General features: G+C 37.0%; 1 long non-coding RNA gene across 1 annotated transcript in view; it reads right to left on the reverse strand.

Moving 5' to 3' along the window:
• LOC124155326 overlaps positions 1 to 22,219 on the reverse strand; it is a 390,208-nt gene that overhangs the window by 308,302 nt on the left and 59,687 nt on the right. Inside the window, exon 2 of the long non-coding RNA XR_006864171.1 lies at positions 17,885 to 17,927. This is a non-coding gene — a long non-coding RNA (uncharacterized LOC124155326). The remainder of the gene's footprint in view (positions 1 to 17,884; positions 17,928 to 22,219) is intronic.

Genomic DNA, 22,219 nt, shown 5'->3' on the forward strand with positions numbered 1-22,219 from the left:
ATTCTGGTTCCCGCTGTCGCTGTGTGAGGCGACCTTGGGGCGAGGGTATGTGCTTTGCTGCGATGCAGGCTGCTAGCAGGCAGCGCTTGGCTCAAATAAGGATTATTAATACTCAGTGGCATTTTTTAGTGTACCCCCCACCCAGAAATTCCTCCGAGCTTATCCGCAGAACTTAGCGCGAAAAGTCCTTAGCCGGAGAGGTTAAAATTGATCATTGACATTCGTCTAAACTGGGTTTTCTTTGATGAAGTGTATTACACACCATTTGTATCTTGAAGATGATGTAGCAACATTGTGGAAACCTATGTCAAAATAAATTCTATGATCGCGGAAAATTGCAATTACTTAGTTCAAAATGATAAAAGAATAACCCTTAACAAGAGAAAGGGAACGTAACAGAGAGGAAGAGAAAGGAAGATGATTAATGGAAAAACAGGAGAAAGAAATGGTGGGGGTCAGTAATATAGGGAAGCATGAGGAATGCAGGGTTTTTTAGGGTTAACAAAATTCTTCCGCCATCACCCTTCACGGACTTCTTCCAGAGAGAACACCCCCGAATTCTATCAGAAAGAAATACAGCCACGTGCATGCTTGAATGTTTATGTCAAAACTTTGTGGACCCGAAATGTGCAGTAACAATGAAACCTCGGTCGTAAGAATTTTTATAATCGCGGAAAATTGCAATTACTTATTTTAAAATGATAAAAGAATGAGAAACGGTTCCGAGTACACTGTAAAACCATCGTCGGTGTGTAAAAACGCTGGGCTGGTCGTAGCGCGCCCTATTTTCGGACGTATTATCCCCTTTAAGAATCCAAAAACGGAAAAGAGTCGTTCGAGGTTTCCGCTTTAAAGTGTATCATCATCTTTCACAAGGTCAAATTGTCCTCCGATGCAGCCTTTTCCAATGCATAGGAATCAATCCATTATGTGCCCTGGAATAGAAACTGACTTTGTTATGACTATGGTTTATTAATTAATATGGCTAGGGTTACAAATCGCCCATGTGGTCTGGTGGACAAAAATATATGAAGTCCAAAATACAACACATAAAATGCTGAATAAAAAATACCAAGAATACAAAAAAGCCCTCATAATTCAAAATTTTCAGCCTCGTCATAAGAATCCGAGTATAAATTGTGAAAGGCTACAATATTTCAGTCTTCTATCCTTCGATGTGGGAGGGAAAATTTGGGCTTATTTAAGAATTGCCTCGGAGTTCTATCTTAAGATTATGATCCTTTCTCGCCAAATGTCTAGGTCCTTTTAACGTGTTAGATAGGTCCCTCCACGAAGGAACACCAATATATGCTCTATGGATGCCCTAAATTCGTACTTCCTTCCTCTGTGAGTCTAATGATGTCCAACCCAAAATTTTTAACACCTTTGAAACACCTGCCTTCCTTTTAAAGTTTAATATCTTGCTGCTAGGCGCTGAAATTTGATCAGTTGTAATTTCCTCTTTCAGATGAGGCTCCCAAAATGACGTCCCGTAAACTAGATTTAACAAACGTTTTATAAGCGAAGTCTTTCGTTTTTAAAGACGTTTATTTGCTACAGCTCTTACCCACGGATCTCAATAAAAAATGTAATACTCCAAAAGTTTTGGTCGTAATCCTTTCGATATGAGGTTTAGAGATTAGCTGATAGAAGACTTAAGTGGAGATAGCTGCGTCGGATCAACCATCGGGTCCTTGACTAACTAAGGATGATGACTATTAACCCACTAACACTATTTTTTTGTGATTTTTATACTTATTTCCGGTGTTAGTGGCAGTGGGGTAAAGATCTTGACTGCTACACAAGAGATCGCGTGTTCGAGTCCCGCCTGGGTAGGTTGCCTCTATCCAGGGAATGGATGTTCGTGTAGGTACGTTTAATAATTATATACTCCGAAGTAAAAGTCCAATAGTGCTGTTTTCTGTGATACAGGAACATATAAATTTAAAAAATAAAACAGATTTCTGCTAAGAATACGATTTTTTAGAATATTTTAGAATATCCCAACCATTCACTACCTCTAGAACCCTCAAAAAGTGAGATAGGAATTTTAAATATGATTCGCTTTAATTCTAGACCTCGGAATTCTAATTTTGTAAGTAAAATGATATTTTTCCCCTCCAGCACCAAAATAAATTAAACAAGCAACATACACATAAACACATGTCCAAGGTCATCGCTATCTCCCAATTTTATTTTACAAGTTGCTTTGAGCCACAATCCTTTTTGTTTACGCCATCCCATTATTATGCTGTCCAAATTACTGACAAAAGACCGTTATATAATTCGAATTCAAGATCTTTCCCACAAAAATTTACCATGGAGATCCATTGTTGGAAATATTTAGACCAATTTCTCGCATGCAAGCAAGCCACACAACAAATAAAAAAGCCCCAGAGGGAAAAAATCTTACAGGGAACACGATGTAATTTAACTGAGCATGTGTTGCATTTACAATTCCTATTTCCATTATACAGATTCGTTGAATATAAGTGATAGTCATATTACAGGTACCTTAATGAGTAAAACCATTTTCATTGAAAATGACTATTTCAAATTACAAACAATGCATGCAAGAGTGTTTCAACTGATCTAATTACAATAAAACCTATCCATGCACGATAAGGTTAACGAATAAAATTAAATCGCTTAGATTCAAACATAAAAATAAAGAAAAATACACCGCATAACAAACGATAATTTGAGTTTTCTCACACTTCAATTGGGCCTAGATTTAAGTAACCCAGGATAAAATGCTGCCCATGAAATTCGCTTCAGCCAGGCGTTGCTTTGTGAAAATTAACATACTGCAATGAAATTAAAAGAATGAGTATTTTTCCATTCCTAAAAGTAATAATGCGGGAAAATTGATTAAAAATATTTCGCCTAAGTTTCATTTATACTGCTCGACAAATATGATATTTATGAACAAATAAACTTTTTGAATTCGTCGCTTAACTTCAATCTTCAGTCTATTTAACCAAGTTAATTACGTGACATGCATGTACATTCTCACTAACGAGAGGCGTGGATGTGATTGATATTCATTCACATCATCACATATATTTAAAAAAAAACTATCTTAAAAACATTTTCAAGACTCATATTCATGAATAAATCATCTCTATATTCATATCGGAGCTTCCGATCTATATTTAGATGTCAAGTCCGAAAAATAACGTGTTCAATTTCCTCAATGATAACCAACCTGAAGGATTTCTGCTGAAATCCCAAGTGGATAAAACATTAATTTATCAATTATGCGCACAAAGCTTAGATACACGGAAATTTCAGAGAGGGAATGGAATAGGATTCGACGGAGGAGATAAGGAAAATGAACATGGACCGAAAGTGACTCGCCTATTCGCTCAGGAAAGCCACTGAGAAACGGAGGCTTTTCACGCAGTTACTTTCTCATTGGCATCAATTTTTCAGGGGGGGGTCAATCTTCCATTCCCAACGTCCAATTTGGTCGCCCCTATCATGAGCGAGAGAGTTCGCGAGGATGAAAGAACTGGGACGGTATTCCTCCCCGAAGATCCTTTTATATTTCATTATTCATTGCATGAAGGAACGGTCCTATCAGCCATTCCAATAAAGAAATAAAACACTGGGTCATAAGCCATTTAGAGGTTCCTAGAGAGGGCTTCCATTTTATTCCTACCGTTTGTTGCATACCGAAATAACAATGTCATGAAGTCCTCAGACGTCCTCTGTTACTAATGTAAACAGCGAGATGTCAGAGGTCAGAGTTGACAGCCTCAATGCCATAGTTTGTGAAGAAGTAAACCATGATAGAAGTTACCATAAAATTTGCTATATTTCTCACAGTATTTATTAAAACCTCACCGGTTTCGACTTTTTCAAGGCATTATCCAGAGGTAAACGAAATCTGGTGGTTCTGTTACCTCTTTATAATGACCTGAAAAAGTTGAAATCGGTCGAATTTTTAATAAATACGGTTTGGAATATTGCAAATTTTATTTTTTTATTCTATCATGTCACCATTACACGAAGTGAATTCGCGAACCATGGATTTGAAAAGGGGGAAAACCAATTAACTTATATGATTAAGAGAGTTTCTCTCCGGAAAAAACACTCACTCCATCCCGAAAAACATGGTTCGTGTTCGACGAAAGGTTTGCATCAGGTAAGAACTGGTAAATCTGAAACTTCAATGGATGAAAGTTTTATATACTTAAAATACAAATTTTGGTGAATTTCTAGGTTAAATAGGTCGTCATGAAATTATTGTGGCCTAACCGAGAGTGCCGGGGAGCGCTATCGCGTCACTCTTAGATGCTGATAATTAACTGATCATACAATTGTCAATATTTATTTTATTTTTACATTAACTATTTTCTTCAAATATATAAAATTTCACTCATATTACCAAAGATTCGTCAAATAATATAATAAAAAGGTGAAACCACATATAAAAAAGATTTCCTAAAGTTTTTGAACATATACCTTTACCTGTTTTTGAGACCTAATTTGTGTCCCTAACCTTCTGCAAAATCAGCAAAAATGCCTCGGCACTTTTGGCATAGTACCTAGAAAATCGGTTGACACTCAAAGGGTTGAACCTCGTCATTTTAATTAATGCTCGTTAAGTGCTTCGTTAGGCTCAAAATTGAAGGCTGTAACTCCAGGAAGCAGTTGGTGACTTGTTTGAAGGGAAGCCAGCGTCGCGCTCATTAGAAAGGAGTACAACATCCGAAGGCAATGTCTTTGTTACTGACTCTCGATCCAACCCACTCGTCAGGAACACGAGGTGCGATGCTTTTTTGGATATTCACGAAATGGCCGCTCTATCGCACGTAACGGCTGCAGTTCCAACATTCCCATCTCCCGCTCTCATTTCTCGGGATGAAATTTTAAAAAAATAAAGAGCAGAGTGAGAAGATTCATTGTCCTGCACCATTATTTTTTTTTTAACCTTGAATCCGCTTCTGCGACTGGCAAGATTTACACGAGGGACAGTGTTTTGGGAATTTAACACTTTTCAATGCTGCCGTTCATCAGATATCATTATCCTCATGCTTTAAAAAAAAGCCACAATGGTTTATCGGCGTCATCTGGTCTGGAAAGCTTCAGGAAATCTCATGTAGCGGCGTCGTGAAAGTATAGCATTGAGCACCTCGCCGTAATTGAGCTAGAAAAGCTCTACTGACACTTTCGTCATCATCGGTATGTATTCAGAAATACCAACCATCATCACAAAGAAATCCCAAGCTTTCGTTGAATAATAAAACTCATTAAGAAATGAAGAAAACATTTAGTTTTCAATGATGCCGAAAAAACGATTTAAAATACAGCTAAAGGCGTTTTATCTTAACACATTATGACACTTTCAGCAAAGGTTTTTGAAGAAAGCCCCCAGATTATCCATCTCATAACAACGGGGAATAAGGTATCAAAGTAGTTCGTGCGTAGCGTAGCACGGAGAATCAAAATAGGTGGCACTCATGCGGAATTAACGGCTGTGTATGCAATTTTGATGACATGAGTCGCCGGCAGAGGCACCACCTTCGCGTTTCCACCCGACCTCTGGGCGATTTCAAGTCCAAGCGGAGTGACATCTGGAGGCCATCACCAAAAATGATTTATAAGTTTGCCTCTCAAGACAGAACAAGGCCTTGATGCTCGAGGGATTTGGAATTCCACTGAAATCCGCCATAAAAGCCTTCACATTACCATTTCCCGGGTGAATTTAGAGGCGGGGCGGAGGTTTTCATCTATTCCTGGAAAGAAAGCTGCCAACAAATTTTCTATAATAATTGCATTTCAATACATGCTACACCATATAAAAGCTATTTTGACTTATGGATTATTTCTCAAGTATTACGAATGTATTATTGTATGAGATTAAACTTTTAATGTTCTATAATTTTATAAATATATATTTTTTCAACTGTGAATTTGAATATTATGACAGGTGTACTGATGTTAATTTATTGAATTATGTTGAAGCTATTTTTAACGATATAACGGCAGAACTAATAAAGCAACAATTTGTGTATTATCATTTGTCAAATGTATATTTCAATTGCAAAAAATGAGTGGAGTAAAAGGCAGAGAAAATCTGATGAGGCCCATACGGCTCATATGGACTAAAAATTTAAAAGAAATGATTAACCTGCCTCTCTAAATATTTTTCTATACTCAATATAAATATGCTTGCAATAAAACGTATTAACGCATTCTTAAAAAAATACACAGTTGTGTGAAAGATCTTTCCCAGAGAGCATGAGCAAGCTCTGTGCGGCATCAACATATACGATTTCAAGTGCATACTTTCGCTTCATTTCCAAACCTCGCTTTTTAAATGGGAAATCGATCACTGTTCGCGACTTCAACCATGTAATATCGCACCACAAGTTACCCCCGGTGAGATCAAATGCAGAGGTAGACGACTGAAATTTTCGAACGTAAGATTAATTTCAGACAACAACCATGTTGATGATGCAATGATAGTCGGAAATCAATAATATTCTTGCCACAACTAGGGCAAGATATTGCCATTATCGTTAGTAAAAGGGCCTAAATTTCACCCGTGATGTAATTAATTTTCAAAGGAGGCGACATATTAATGCAATGCAATTTGTTATTCTTATAGATATCCGGCTGCCCCAATTCCAATTACCTTCCGTGGTCTCTATACGCGAGTGTGTCGCGTTCAAAGTGAATATCAAAATTCTGTTCCACGCCCTACACCTCCGAAGCTAAAACCACCCTCATTCAGTTTTCATTACACGCTTCCCGAGGGATTCCTCATCCACCCGTGAATTCTCGGTCCCCGAAAGGGAATCCCTATTAGGCTGCCTCATTACGCGAGAAATTAGGCGAACTCCAACGCGCAGCAGTAAGAGATTAGAGGGTGGATATTGGGGGAGGGGAGGAAGCGAGCGGGTGATGCGAGGAAACGAAGCCTCTAAACGGCCTCTTCTTTGCCGGATAAACTTCCTCCACTGCTCCTGCCTCTTAAGAAAGGGAGAAGACGCACAAATCTTTGGGCAGATACAAGGATCAAAAGCGATAAGATATTCAAAAGCCAATCCGTGATCCTGATCCGTGAAAATGATTAGCTGCCCCTTTAACCTTTTGGTAATTTTTACGTACATTAAATAAAGTATTCTATTTGATCTTTGCGATGCCGCAAAAGTGATAAGTTGTTCAAAAACCGAATCCGTCGTCTGTAAATTGTAAATTTAAAAAACTTACTGGTCCATCATCCTTTTGATAAATTTTACGCATGTTCATCTTTATTTGTGTTTTTTTTTCTGCTTGAATTTCAATTTTTTTTAAACGTAAATCCTTGTTAATACTTTCGAACAAAATTTCAACTTTCCCCAAAATAAACATTTATTAAAGATAAAATGAAATAAATATTTCTCCCGCGGTGAATTAACTGCAGCTACAATGTTTAAATGCACCTGGTACTGTTAAACTTGTATCACTTGTTTCTTGCTCTTACTGCTATGATTAGATTTTCTTATAATGGCAGATAAGATATTTAAAAACAATTTATGCGGAAACCGTGCAGAGGAAACTAAAAATGTCGACTTTAATTAATCAAAAACATAACCTCAACGTCACAATTTCGTATTCCATTCAATGCTATGCACACACAAGATGTAACTGAAGATGGCAAGAACTGAAGATGAGAACCAATGCATTTACATAAATTTTGATATTTCTGCCTTTGAAAGAAATACAACAATTGTCTAATCGTCCATGAACAAATATTTCCATCCTTATTTGAAAAACCATCTTCGCAAGTAAATATAAAAATCAAGAAAAATCCAGCAAAATTGACTTTCATGTTCAATTATTATGTACGTAATTAATTAAAAAATAGTGCGCTCGAATATATTTTCAATATATTTAGAAGAAGATTACGTCGCGTTTCATCAACATCTAGAAGATACACTGTGAGCCACTTCTATTTGGGTTTGTGACAGGCAGTGTTTCTCTCCAATATCCATTCAGCTACATACAGGTGTCATGGTGCCGGAACACGCCAGAACTGGTTAGCAAAAGACAGAATAGTCAAATAACACTTTTACCAATTTTGTTACCTCATTTCTAATGTACACATTCAAAACCAAAACAAAAAAGTTGTGACAAAATTTTAATGATAAGTTGCGATAGCAAAAATCACACGGAGTAATATTTTAGTTCTAAAAAAAGATTAGCAAAGTGCGCTCCGGCACTGCTAATTTTTCCATGACGTCACTGCGTGCCACCATGAGCAATGAAGTGACAGGGGTTGGCTCTCATCAAACAAGTATAATCCATTCATACATGATTCTGTGCGTTGGCCCGTATGGACATGCACCATAAATTAAGGAAAAGCGAGCAGACTACGAACGAATCGAGCATTAACTACCAGTGGACATATTATTCGGTAGTGATAACTTAAATAAAACATTATCACTAATTTTGAATTCATAGCAAAAGAAGAAATTTCTAAAGGCATTATATTCTGTGGTGATATTTTATTGTTCTCGGAAATAATTACTTCTTGAACCTCTCTGTTTTCGAATCGTATTTCCCTGACTTCGTGTTCATCGTCTGATCTACTGTAATAAGGGTTTCTTAAAACATCCTTGTCGTTACCTGCAAATATTTCACCCTGAAACGTATTCTAAATATCAATTCTAATATTAAAACGGTATTGGTATATTGGTGCCCATCACCACATCGTAGGGAATTCGTAAGCTCATAAACTTACCGTATCGACACCTTACTGATATTCACTGCTTTTAAGCTTACATAAAACATTATTTGAAAATGCGATTTATTCGCTGAACTCAAAACAATGGAATGCTACCAATCATTCCCAAAGTGAAGCGAAGAGATTGCGCATCTGGCCATCTTAAAAAAGTACCTCTAAAACTGCGCTCCATTTAAATAGTTGGAAATCGCCTACCATAAAGTTTTCGCAGCTCATATGTTTCGGATGAAATTGCGACTTGTAAGATAAATTACTTGGACCCCGTAAGGCAAATTTTCCCCTCTAAATGCAGTATCATTACGATAGGAATTCGCTCATTTCCCAATTTCAAATACATGGCAGGCTGGCAGGAGAGTATTGGAGGATACGGACGCTTTTTCTACCCGGCTTCAATAGCTCCCGTCGCATGCGGTGCATTAGCCAGCCAGCTATCCATCGTTTTGAATTTAGTGGGTCCATTTCATGAAAACTAACTGCGAATGGCGTAGCAGTTACCAGCAACAGAGCACCCAAGCACTGAAGTTGCTTCGGAGGATTAGACGACGCGTCGTCTAGTTTACGGGGAAGGTTACGCTTGGAAATGGGGGATGTAACAAGTTTTCCCCTGGGAGACAGGGCGCTCCCTAACTTTCACCTTTGTGTCATGACCACACAATTAAGAACGCGACCCCAGAGATGAGCTTGTAAGATGGCGACATCGTGGCAGGGTGGGTTAAGCGAAAGGGGTGAGTACAGAAAGAGAGGGTAAATTTAAGGCCAAGAGAGCAAGAGGAAAGATCACTAAGCTAAACTCTTAAGGTGCGAGAGTTAAAATGAGAATTCCTCGGACGGCTGCAGAGGAAAGAATATTATTACTTTAACGACCGCGGTCATGAAAAAAATGAATAAACAGGTAAGTCATTCAACTACAAAACGTGAAATTGATAGTTTTTTAATAAAATATTCATAATATTCCTGGTGAAGTATACAAGACGCTGTCTATAGGATAGTTTCAAAATGATAGAATCGATAGGAGGTAAGGTTGATTTCGATAAACTAGAACTATTTCCAGGAATTTGAAAAATAAAGTCTACTTAAAAATATTTTCAAATATCGACGTTTTATGTCAAATTTTAATAATGCATGTTTTATCATTTTTTACATTATTTTTAAAAATAAGTGAGAAAGAATTTGTAAATGGGTAAATGTAAAACGCTTTAAAGTCTATCTATAAATCCACAAAATAGGAGAAAAAACATTTTCAACTATTCAGAGCGGAAATTCTGAAGCCTGTGAAAAAATGTTTTTCCCACATTCTGTTTATAAAAAAAAGTTAGTTATGGCACCCCATATGAAAGGATTGGATTATCAATAAAAGGAGCAGGTCCCCTGAATACGTGAAATTCTTAAGCCCAAGGCTTATTGTTGGTCTACGATGAGCTCGACGATCATCATCAAGGCCAAATCAACCTTCGAAAACTGAGAAGAAGCACTTCAGTCGATCGACATGAGTGATTGATCATTTTATGAGAACTTGATTTCGGAATATTGCGAAGAGAATCATGACATCGAGGAAGAATAATTTACGACCACTAGCACTCTTTCATAAAAAGAAGACACGATACGAGAGTTATAAGGTTAAGGGAAAGACTATCTAGAATGCCCCCATTTATAGCACCAATGTAAGGGACAGGAGCGCTTCATTGGGTAAGTGGCAGGAAGAGGTCGGTCTAGTTTATCAGCCTGTTTTTAATGAAGAGGCAGAAGCGCAACTGATAGCAGGGGAGTGGACTGAAGTGGAGAGAAAGGGCTCGCATGTAGTCAAAACTCCAAAAACATCCTGAAGAGAAAATGTAATATCCTGACAAGACCTCAAAAGGGTTGTTCGTGTCGCAAGACAGAGTTGAGAGCGAGGAAAGGAATATAAGAGATAGGAGTTTAAAAATTGGGACGGTACATTTGATTTTTGTGAAGAGTTTTTCCCATTTCTTTTTAATTGCAATTAAAAGTGGAAAAGTAATCAAAAAATGAGCTTAAAGCCAAAGTCTTAAAATCGTAATACATCAAAACCAAATAACTAACCTATATAATATAGAGTCGCCACAAGTAGAAACCGCATAACCGAAATAGTTCCTCTCGCGTCACAGTTGTGTAGTTCTTTGCCTCTGTTCGAAGTGTTTCAATAAGCACTTGTATGTATGCGTATAAACGTATATTTGAACGTATAAACGAACGAATGTAGGACTGTGTAAAAACGGTGAGAAATTTCCGATTAGAAAGTAAAGTTCTCAGTTCTGTCCCGGTCCGATGGAACTCAAATCTGATTGATGGATTTTTTCCGCATTCAAGGAATTCCCGGTTTATAAACACTATTATTACAGCGGCAGGATTTAATGCTGTTTTCTTCTAATTGCTTAATTGGACCAAATTCCCAGAATTTTCTCCGTAGTTTCTCTAATATTATTCTGAACTACCTCTTATTCTCCAACGGACCAAAGGTTTTTCTGGATCGTAAAAATTGAACAAATGCTTAGAATTAAATATCTCAAAGGATATATTGAGACACAGATAAGCCTTATACATTTTGAATAAGTAATCTACAGTACTTTTGAGGCGCAGATCTCTTCTAATGGCCCTGGCAAAAAAATAATGGACACGGCAGACAAGCAAAGCCTTCTAAATCTTAGGTCTCCAGAGTATTGCAGGGATCCACCATGGACAAAGATCAAAGTGAACCCATCACGCGCAACGGCTAATAAACTCAAACTCTATCCTGAAATCTCTAAGCATTGCAGCAGAGATGAGGTCAACTCAGTTAAAGACTACGCACCGAGACATTCTACTCTCCGAAGCTAAATTAAGTCACCCAAGTTTGAACATTTATATCTCCAAGATTGCTCATTCGATTTTCAAAGCAAGTACACCAAATTAAAACTCGTTAAGTTCCACTTAAAAAAAAAGAATTTTGAAATTCTTTAGGCATACCACATACATAGGAAATGTTGATACCTAGCTTTATGTAGCTTTGTTGATATGTAGCTTTCTACATGGCCGCAAATGCGTCGATGCGGAAAGCAAATCATACACTGTGTTTTCAGCTATAAGCACATTTAATTATGTATTAAATGAGCTTAAATGAGCAAATTAAAATAGTCTATGTGCTATTAGGTAACATAGAAATGAATGAGCTTAGCTTTAATGCCCTTATTCTTAAAATCGAAGGATCGGTTGTGATACATTGGCGACTGAATTTTGCTATAGAATGTAGAATATTTGACGACCTTATTCAGAGTGTATTTCCTCTGAAACAGCTTAGGAGGAATTTTATTACGTCTCATGACTTCTCTTTCCGCAAATTACTAATTCCACAAAAATGCAATGTAGAAATAGTTTCAAAATGGCCAATAAAATGAAATTCTACAGTGCCAGAAGCATTTGGGTCATTTTTTATAACAAAAAGCGACCTATTTCACCAATATAAACGGAGAGACTTTTTCACTGATACTGGAAGGCAATACAGCTGAGTGGGATATCAATATCTCACTACACATCACAATTCAACTAAGCATGTTCATCATAAAAAGCAGGATAATTGAACACTGCTATCATATGCTCTCCTCTGATTATATTTATTTAATTTTTTTTAATGGTTTGAAAAATTAAAACTGTACTTAGAGCGATGAAATGCATTAAAGGGTATCAAATATATGAACCACTAACTGCAGAAAAATCGTCATCATGTGGTGTTCTATTCTTCGGCAGGACCCTCGCGCCAAATCCGTCTCCACTCCCCCCTGTCTCCGACCATCTCTTTGAAGTCTCTGTACTTTCCCATCTTCAAACTGTCAATCAACCTTCTCTTTCCCCTTCTTCTTACCCCTCCCACCTTTCCCTCCAAGGCTACCTTCAATATGCCATTACCTCTCATCACATTTCCCAGCCAGTTACCCTTCCTTTTATTTATTATATCCACGCCGCTGCTTTTTAACGTACCTATACGCTGAAGAGACGGTAAGAGAAGCGTGGGACGAGTTGGAAGCTGGAGTGAAAGTGGGAGGAATGATGTTTAAATCGGTAAGGTTCGCCGATGATCAGGCGCTGATTAGGCAGTCAGCGAGGGGACTGAAGGCTCTAGTGGATGCGTTAGACGAGCGTTGCGAGGAGCATGGGATGAGGATTAATCACAAGAAGACTAAGGTAATGCGGTTTTGTAAAGTATCGCGAGCGAGGAATATGAGACTCAAGGTTAATTTGAATGAAAATTTATTTGAATGAAGAAAAAATTGTTTGACTACATTATTTAAGTCTTCATATTCTTTGGATGCTATTGTTGATCGCCACGAAAAAATCAGGTCCCAAAAGTTTAATTTTTATCCTTGTATATATTCCTTTTGTTCTTTCGAGATATTCCATTCTTTAAGTTAATTGGAAGTACCGTGGAAAAGGCTATTTTGGTAGGAGTCCCGATTGACTCTTCCTCGTCCCTTAGTATGGAATAATCCATTGCCAATCCGGCGACGTTACACTGCACCGTGTGGTGCTTCTCGGTTGAAAAAGTTATTTCTCTGTATTCTGATATGGAAAAAGTCCTTTTATCTATCTGATTTTGTTTTTTATGTACCATTTCAACATTTTACACACTTTTTAAGACCCCTTACCGCTAACACCTTCATGCTAGATGAAAGTTGTTCATTCCTTCGTTGAAATATTATGCACACGAAAGAAGTTAATAGTGAGCTGCTTGAGGTAATAGGTGTCTTGGACAGAATTACAAGGGATACAGGATGCATTCGGGTGAACTCGATGTTAATTCACGCGTCTGGCACGGCTAGCAGCCAGCTGTTTACCGCAGAAAGGGAACTAGTCCTGGACTACACAGTATTGAAGGCGTTATCACGCTAATAACTCCGCGCGGACATGACCTACAAAAAGGAAACGTCATAGAAAATTTAAAAAAGTATTTTCCTAAAGCTATACATATGCTGACCACACTGGTTTTTTAATTATTCTGATATCTTCTGAAATAGCTTAGAAATTAAACTTTATGCAATCCACGTTCTTCATCTAAATTTGTTCAGCCGCCCAAGTAAAAATGGCTGCCAAAAAAAGATTTGCTTGTAAATGTTTTTCAAATAGAGTTTTGTGATCGTCTACTAGTAGAGAACCAACGATAAAAAAATCAGGATAGTTAAAAATTTTGAGCAACATTGCTTGAGTGATTTGGGATGGATTCACCCGAAAATGTTGTGTCTTGCACCTAGCAACAACAAACAAAAAAAACGAAGAATCGTCGAATTTGACATAGTGCCTTTCTGCAGTTAGCGATTTATATACAAGGCGTACCAATACCTACGGTTTTCGGTTTTTGGTTGGAGAAATAAATATAAAATTACATTTCTACAATCGAAACGTGCGCCAACAGCAAAAACTCAACGGCGGAATAGACGCCCAGACGTTATTGCTTAGCGTTATATTTTTGCATCGTGTGCTGGAGTCCACGCCAATGACATCTACGACCTGCTTTGACCTCTGACGGTTTAAAATTGATTCCCAAGAATTCATGAAAACAAAATAAAGATAAAATCACTAGAATTCATCCCTATGCTTAACATATTATGAGAGATTTACGTTATTATTTTCCAACTCCGCTTACTTACACTCCTCAACATGATACTGAATTTATATATCGGTAAAATATTTCAATAAAGAATGGGTTGAAATTTGAAAAGAAGACGTAATTAAGAGCTGATTTCCGAAGGAAAGTTTGACTGATGATACTCGACAATTAGCTTAACTATTCAATAATGCAATATGTTCCAGAATCATTAATTTTATTTATTTAATTTCAATAATATTTTATCTGGTACTAGTCACACTGAGACCCATTACTACAAAAAATTACCAACAATGAGTTATGCTCACCTAAATGAATAGTTATGAAATTTTAGATGTAGATTATTGAGTTTTTTTACCTATCCTCCCAAAATATTTTTCGTAATTTAACACATCCATTGGTTTCATTTAGTTAGCAGTATACTAGATGAAAGACTAATTTTAACCAAGTTTTTGTCAAAAAATATTACTCTGAGGTCAACGATCAGTCATCGATTCGTTGAAAAAAGGAGGAAATGTATCCCATAGCAACGATAGTCATAAAAGCAAAACAGAATAATAAGGTAAATAGTGAGTAATAAAATAACGTCACAGTAACGCGGCGCAGGGACGATTGGTGGCATACTTAGATGTCGGGCGCAGTAACCGGAATACACCCCGTAGTCATTTCACGAGCGCTTAGGAAAAAAAAACTAACTGTGAGAATCGAGGGCGGGCAAGGATTGAAGGTCTATAGCATCCTATTTCGACAAAAACAGAAACTGCAGGAAATAGATAAACAAGTCCCGTTAAATCGCATAAATGCTTAGATTTTTCATGGTAGGAAATTGATGTCATTGCTGAAAGTGCCTGGGGCAACTCTGAATTTTTATAGTGGTCAAGAAAAAGTGGTGTTCATTTTTTTAAATAACACATAACAGAAAAGGAAGAAGTATATATACATCCAGACGAAATCGATCAATCTGGAAAACTCAATACCGTTTTCATAAATGTAATCCAGTTGAGCACTTCACTCATTTCTAACTAAATGATGAAAATGAGAAAGGTGGTCAACTTATCAGCTATCTGTATATATTTCATTACTAGAGAGTACAATTTTGAGTTACAACTTTTTTTTAAATGCACGCGATGAATGATGTTCAATAAGGTCAACCAGTGTTGCTGGGGTGTTCAGCGTGTGTGGTTGGAAACGGACGGAAGCAATAAACAATGGCTGTAGCCAGAAATGACCCAAGATGGCGTAAAAAAATAAAACATAATAGCGGATGAAAATCATCGCGAATAAATATGGCGCACAAATACAACGAATACGACGGATGAGGCGCCAAATAGCGAGAAAATAAACATTCACAAGTTCTTAACACTTCATCCTGAAGAATGGATGGAACCACACGCGGAGGACGAATAAATGAATGAGATGCTTCACTCTGAAACGATATATTACATTCATTAAATTAATTCGATGTGTGGGAGGGAAATTCAAGTGACAGGGAAAATAAATCTCAACCATTCGGGCATTCTATCTTCAGTTTAAAATGAGAAAGCCGGAATACAGCCGCCCATTTTTTATGAGTTGGCGACGTCATCAGAGTTCCGACTGATCGACTCGTTCAGTGGGGAACACTCATATAGTGATGGAAAAATGACGGTCGAAATCAGGTTTTCGAGCAATCGATTTTGAATCGAAATGAATAGCTCGAATTTTCATCACACATTGAACCAAAGATCGATTAATCGAAAAAAATTGACGGTTCTTAAAAAAAACTGTTTGCACAAAAACATTTTCACTATTCATTCGAAAAACACTAAAAATACACTTTTGAGTAGTGGAAAAAATCTACCTATAATACATCTTTGACTTGCTGGTATCAAAAATTTACAAATTTAGGCAATCAAATTTTTGGGATCACCACTTATCCACCTATTCGGCTATCCACCTAAATCTAATTGGAAAGATCAGCTGATTTCAATCATCTCTTGATGATCGAGGCGTCCCTTTTCAATTTTATCAGCCTTAGAAGAAAGTATTTTGCATGGAACGGATGACGTTACGATAGGCCGCTAGTGACGCTGCCGAGTTCAAACGACATGATCAATATTGAAGTTGAAAAATAGAGTTTGGATCAAAACTCGATTTTTCAACTTCAACTTCAAACAAAAATCAATTTTTCTATCATTACATTCGTAGAGGAAATGAATCGCTTACAATAATGTAAACAACGGCGAAGTAAGTGAGACACGAAGTGCGCGAGGCCGAAGAGTTGCCGAGAAGGAGTCGGTGACATCATCGACTGATCTGAGGAAGGGTAAAGGCCTTTGTCGATTTTTTAAATAGCCCATGAAGAACTCAACAATTCGAGAAACAGTAAAATAGAGTATCTTTATTTCACAATCTCTATCAAAATCGGAAACATTAAAAATTTGAGAAACAATTCCACTATCGGAAAATCTTTCCTGATGTTCGACGTGGAATTAAATCGGGCAATAATAAATTCGTCCCTGTAAAAAGATGCAGTGAAGTTACAATTAATGTACCAGTCAATTCAAACTATTTCTTTGTATCTGATCTCCCTATAACAACAGATTACGTTGCGGTAGTATACGCAAATTTACACGCGGACATATTTCCTAAGATCAAAACGTACCCCTCTGGCAACATAATGCCACCTACTCAACAGTTTTTACTTCTAATTTATAAATAAACTTCAGAAAGAAATATTTTTGAACCTATACATCAATTCAAGTTGTCCTAGTAAGCACTTTTAATTTCTCCTGTTTAAATATGAATAAACATTATTATTTCCATATATAATTTAAAAATCTTTCTTTTAAATATTTTCATGCTCCTACGTTGTTTTTAAATTATTTTTTAAAAAGTTATACCCTCCTTAAGCTTGCTTCTACGCCATCAACTGCTTTCAAACTTCTCCGGGTACTATTATAAAAAGTAAATTAGTCAGGGCATTCAGTAACATTTAAAATTACATGTTAAGTTTTGTATGATATTTGAGGTCAAGCAATCTATCTTCTATATTATTTCTACTGTATAGATAACTTTTTCTCAACTTATACGCAACCAAACTCTACAAATGAGGTACAAAAATGCACAGAATTTAGCAGACAACATGTGACGGCGTATCTTACCACCTAAATATTGCTATTGTTTCCTAAAATTGGTTTTTAAATAATTAAAAAAATACAAAAAAAACAAAAACCAGTAAATATTCCTGACGTTAACGGTACACAAACTGAATCATTTGTTCATTTGCAACAATATCTCGCATTCTTTAAATAACTTTTACCCTTTTTTCTACATTTTAAAATTATAAACGCGCCTATCCCTCCGTGGACCTGCATTGAAAAGAGCGGGGGAAGCCCGCTGGGAGCGGGCGCAGCACGCTCGTTCAGATAAATTTTTCGGAGCGGCAGATTTCATGAAAGATCGTATCTAAATACTAATACCATGTGCATACAAAATCGGTCAAAAGGGTTTACCAGTCTACACAGTAGAAGCGATGAAATATCAATAAATAAGGAGCTATGCTCACATACCTTCAGACGAAGCGGTACAGCCATCGACACTTAATATTGGGATCTGAAAAAAAAATGTTTTCCTTGCATTAGTTTTTAAAGAAGTCACAAAAAAGGTGGAGAAAAGGTATCACGAAGTTTAGTGTTAGTGTTTTATTCTCAAAATCTATCTTTACAGTAAGAATTTTTCAAAATAAATGCCAATACATTCCAAATCAGAAGCAATGCTAAAGGGAGACCAGCAGTAAAACAAATATCATATTTTCCAATGAATTAATCACTTTTGATGGATATATTTCGCGCATGCGGGTAAACAAAATGAGATAAAGAATTTTCCACCAATTCACTCATAAGTAGGTGTTTCTAGCTCTAGCTCATGAACGCCTATTCATAAAACTGTGAATTTATCAGAATATCTATTCTAAAAAAAAAAAGATTCTCAGCATTTAGAAAAATAATGAAATCACAAAATGGAATAAAAAGAATTGAAATGAATTTCTTCAAACGTAGTAGTTGCAATAAATAAACAAATCATATTCATTGCAAAAAAAACAGGTATTTCAAAATTCTTATTTCTTCTTTTTCATTAATTAACAATTGAATTTCTTTTACTATATTTCTATTTTTCTCTTATACTGTATGTGTACTATTAAACATTTTAATGACCATTGATACTTTTATGTATCAAATTAATGTAATCATATTCATTCATCACCCTGAAAAAGCTATAAAATATACCGAAACATTGGTCAAAACATTTTGCATTTAATAGGGTGGTTTCCTATTATTTTTTATTGCCTAAATCGTAAGATAATTGCTCCTGGAGTACTTATTTCACGCTTAAAGATTTTTAAATGACGACATATATTTTTAGCGATTAAATGAAAAGTGAACATTTTCAAGCGCGCGAAAATGCGACGGTTAAGTATGAATGATGGGAAAAGCCCGTGTTACGTCATTCTGGTTCCCACTGTCGCCGTGTGAGGTGACCTTGGGGCGAGGCTTTGAGCGCTGATACGACGTAGGATCCCGGCAGGTAGCTGAGTACCCTGCTAGCAGTTAGCGCTTGGCTTAAATAAGGATTATTAATACCTTATCAAACGAAGGTAACTTTCCGACTTTAGGCAGTTTTAATAGATGATTATTAAGAGATGTTTCCCTGCGCTCTGTGCCTCATGCATGTATTGGTAATATCAGACGATGTAAAACTCCTAACTACTCGTATAGAAACTAGGTCCCTGTGACGTCACGTGGAGTGGCATCGCATGGGCGCCAATATCAGGCCTTTTTCAAATGCAGTTAAAATTGACCATTATCATTCGTCTAAACTGTGATTTCTTAAACCAAATAATTTGTATATTACGAATACACTAATGATGGGTCACGAATCGCAATCAATGCCTTTCGTTTTGTTTGATGAAGGAAACTACCCTATTCTTAAAGACTTACACTCAGTGGCAACAATCAACGCAGTAATGGGAGATTTTTTCGCAAGGACGGAGAGGATTCTATGGCGAGTAAGAGAAACAGCACGCCAGAGATGATACGGAAGAGAGTATGAGAGGAGGGTGGTGCGCACGGCGGCCATGATGTATACGCGATATTACGGGACTCGGCCGTATTTCAAGCACCCCTCTCCCCCTCCCCATTTGCCTCTCCCGATTGCCTTTTTCCGGTTGAATCCTCACCGTATTCCCCTCCGATCGACCTTCTCATTCCTCCACAATCCCACTGTGAAATATCACCACCAACCACTTGACGCTGCTCTCGCCATAACTTACGAGAAGGGAAACTGAGGGTAAATAAATTATGCACGCACAATTTTCGCTGCAATGCTTCGTGAATTCAATATTAGGTTCTCGCACTCCAATAGCGACCTTCTTTGCTACTCGGCTTCAAAAAATACCATTTAAGGATCACGTTCTCGTAATATATTCACCGTATATCCCTACATTAAACCAATAGGTGTTTATTATACTTAAAAATAATAGATTTTCTCACCGTCTTCTTCATGTTTAAATTCTAAAATCTAGCTCAATGAGATTAATTAACCTTAATATTTTTAATTTGGAGTTCCACGTGAGATTAAAGTAGTTTTAATTGGGGTAAGTCCTGAACAAAACGTGTAAAATTACTCAAAAGTGGCAAGTGGCTAAGATGACCCTTTAATTATAAGCTTTGCAATTTTTTTAAATCGCCGAAATGGGGAAAACCATTTTACTTATTCGGTAATTCAACCCAAAGGTTGATTTGGGTAGGCCATATCTCACCTCAGAATACCCACATTCATGAAGTATTCACAAATTCAAATCAAATTTAGATCAGCTATTTTGGTTCTAAAAAGTGCTGCAAATGTTTCCATTAAAATCATTACGTTCGGAGTTCTACATTTTCAAAATACAGCTGATACTGTTTTTCCTGCACTGTCCATACCTAATATCCCAAATCTTATTCTCAAAACCGTTTTAAACTAATACACAGCATTCTCAATTCTGCCATCGACCGATCCGAACTCATCTCCAATTTAAACTTTAAAGTTCCATGCAGACCCATTCGTAAATCATTCGCTGCTCCATATTCCTAGAATTTCCAAACTGACCAAACGCTCCATCCTCTTCCGCCTCCGTTGCCTCATCAATTCCCTTCCCGACCACATTGATCCGTTCTCACTTCCTACTCCTATACCAGCTCTTTCCCATCTGAATGGAAAGTCTTAACTTTAATGCCATTAATTTAATTCATCATTAACTACCGCATTGTAATTTATTTAAATTTACTATGTTATGATGTATTTGTATTTTTTATGTTATTTTTTTATAATGTCACCGTGCAAAACTGACAAGTAAGCTGTGTGTGAGCTATTTATTAAATAAATAAATAGAGTCGGGGTAGAGGGAGAGTTCCCCTCCCTGAAACACCGCGCCCTTTCAATATTTATGTTCTTGGCCAGGGGTCCCCAAAATACGGACCGCGGAGGGCTTTTCATCCGGCCCGTGCACTCGGTTTCAAGTAACGCGCGATTCTCGCTCGTCTAACTCTGTGAGACACCGCTAGGAGCATTGCAGCGCTGTACAGCACGTCAAAGTCGCCTTCAACTGTTCGTAAATAAGAAATACGCCACCGGATTCCTCAGTAGACGTTGGTATCGAATACTTCAGTCATCGGCAAATTTGCTATCCGGCCCGTGGAGCGATTCGGAACTTGGAATGTGGCGCTCGTGGGCAAATAAATTGGAGACTCCTGGTGTTCGAAGGTCAGCGACCTCTGATCCCCAGGATCAACCAACTGTCACCGCACTGCTTCCAGCATAAAACCGTCCGGTTTAACGAATTAATTCATACTTGGATTGTTGATTCCACGTCATCCCTCTCCAATTGCGTCGTATTCTTAAAAAAAAACGATCATCCTCCTCTCCATTCATCTCGCCCTTGACTTCCCAATTCCACCCCTTACCCACGTACAATCGACTCCATCGCCGTGAGCTGGGAGCCCGAGGACGAAATACAGAACACCCGCTTCCAAATCGTTTGCTGAATGGGAATCAAATAGGAGATGCTCACAGTCCAGATGCAGCCACCCATGGTTCTGGATACCTAATCGTGCAACAGCGACCACAACGATTTACGACTAGAAAATCATTATTTTATAATGCTTGAATAAAAAACAAGTGTTGCTAATTTCACTAGACAAGAAAGTTTATTGCAGCCTGAAAATAAACATATCGATGGCTAAGTTCTAACAACACGTATCTAAAAAATAGCAACTTTTCAGGAGAGCAAAATAAATTATTTATATTTTTAATTATACTCTGAAATTAAAAACCAAAAGTTCAAAAAATGAAAAAGAAGCATACATTTGCAAACAAATAGTTGTTTTTTGCTTGAATTATATTTTTTAAATGTTATTACACTTTGTTTAAAATATCTGTCTCAAACCAGCCAGATTTTGAAATACTTACGTGTTGTTAGAACTAAGCCATCGATATAGTGTGATCACTAAGTCTGATGATAACACTGATAACTTTGCGAAATAAGTGATGATAACACAACATGTTGAACACCAGGTCGCAATAAATTTTCTTCCTTACGGTAATTCGCTAAGTTTGTATTTTTTCCGTAATAGAGACATTTCACTAATCAAACACTGAAACCGTAAGTTTTTTACTATTTTTTCTAATAAATTGAAAAAAGCCTGTTTGAGTTCCAAACGCACAATAATTTATAGCCCCCTTCCATTCATAAATCTTATTTAACGGCCTTATGCATTTAAAAAGTGGATTTCTTTAGAATCATCTTTTTATATGAATTCTATCTAATAAGGGTGCAATTTGGCCTTATTCCCCATCTATATCTTAGA

This window comes from Ischnura elegans, chromosome 1, assembly GCF_921293095.1.
Source record: "Ischnura elegans chromosome 1, ioIscEleg1.1, whole genome shotgun sequence".
Taxonomy (NCBI): Eukaryota; Metazoa; Arthropoda; class Insecta; order Odonata; family Coenagrionidae; genus Ischnura; species Ischnura elegans.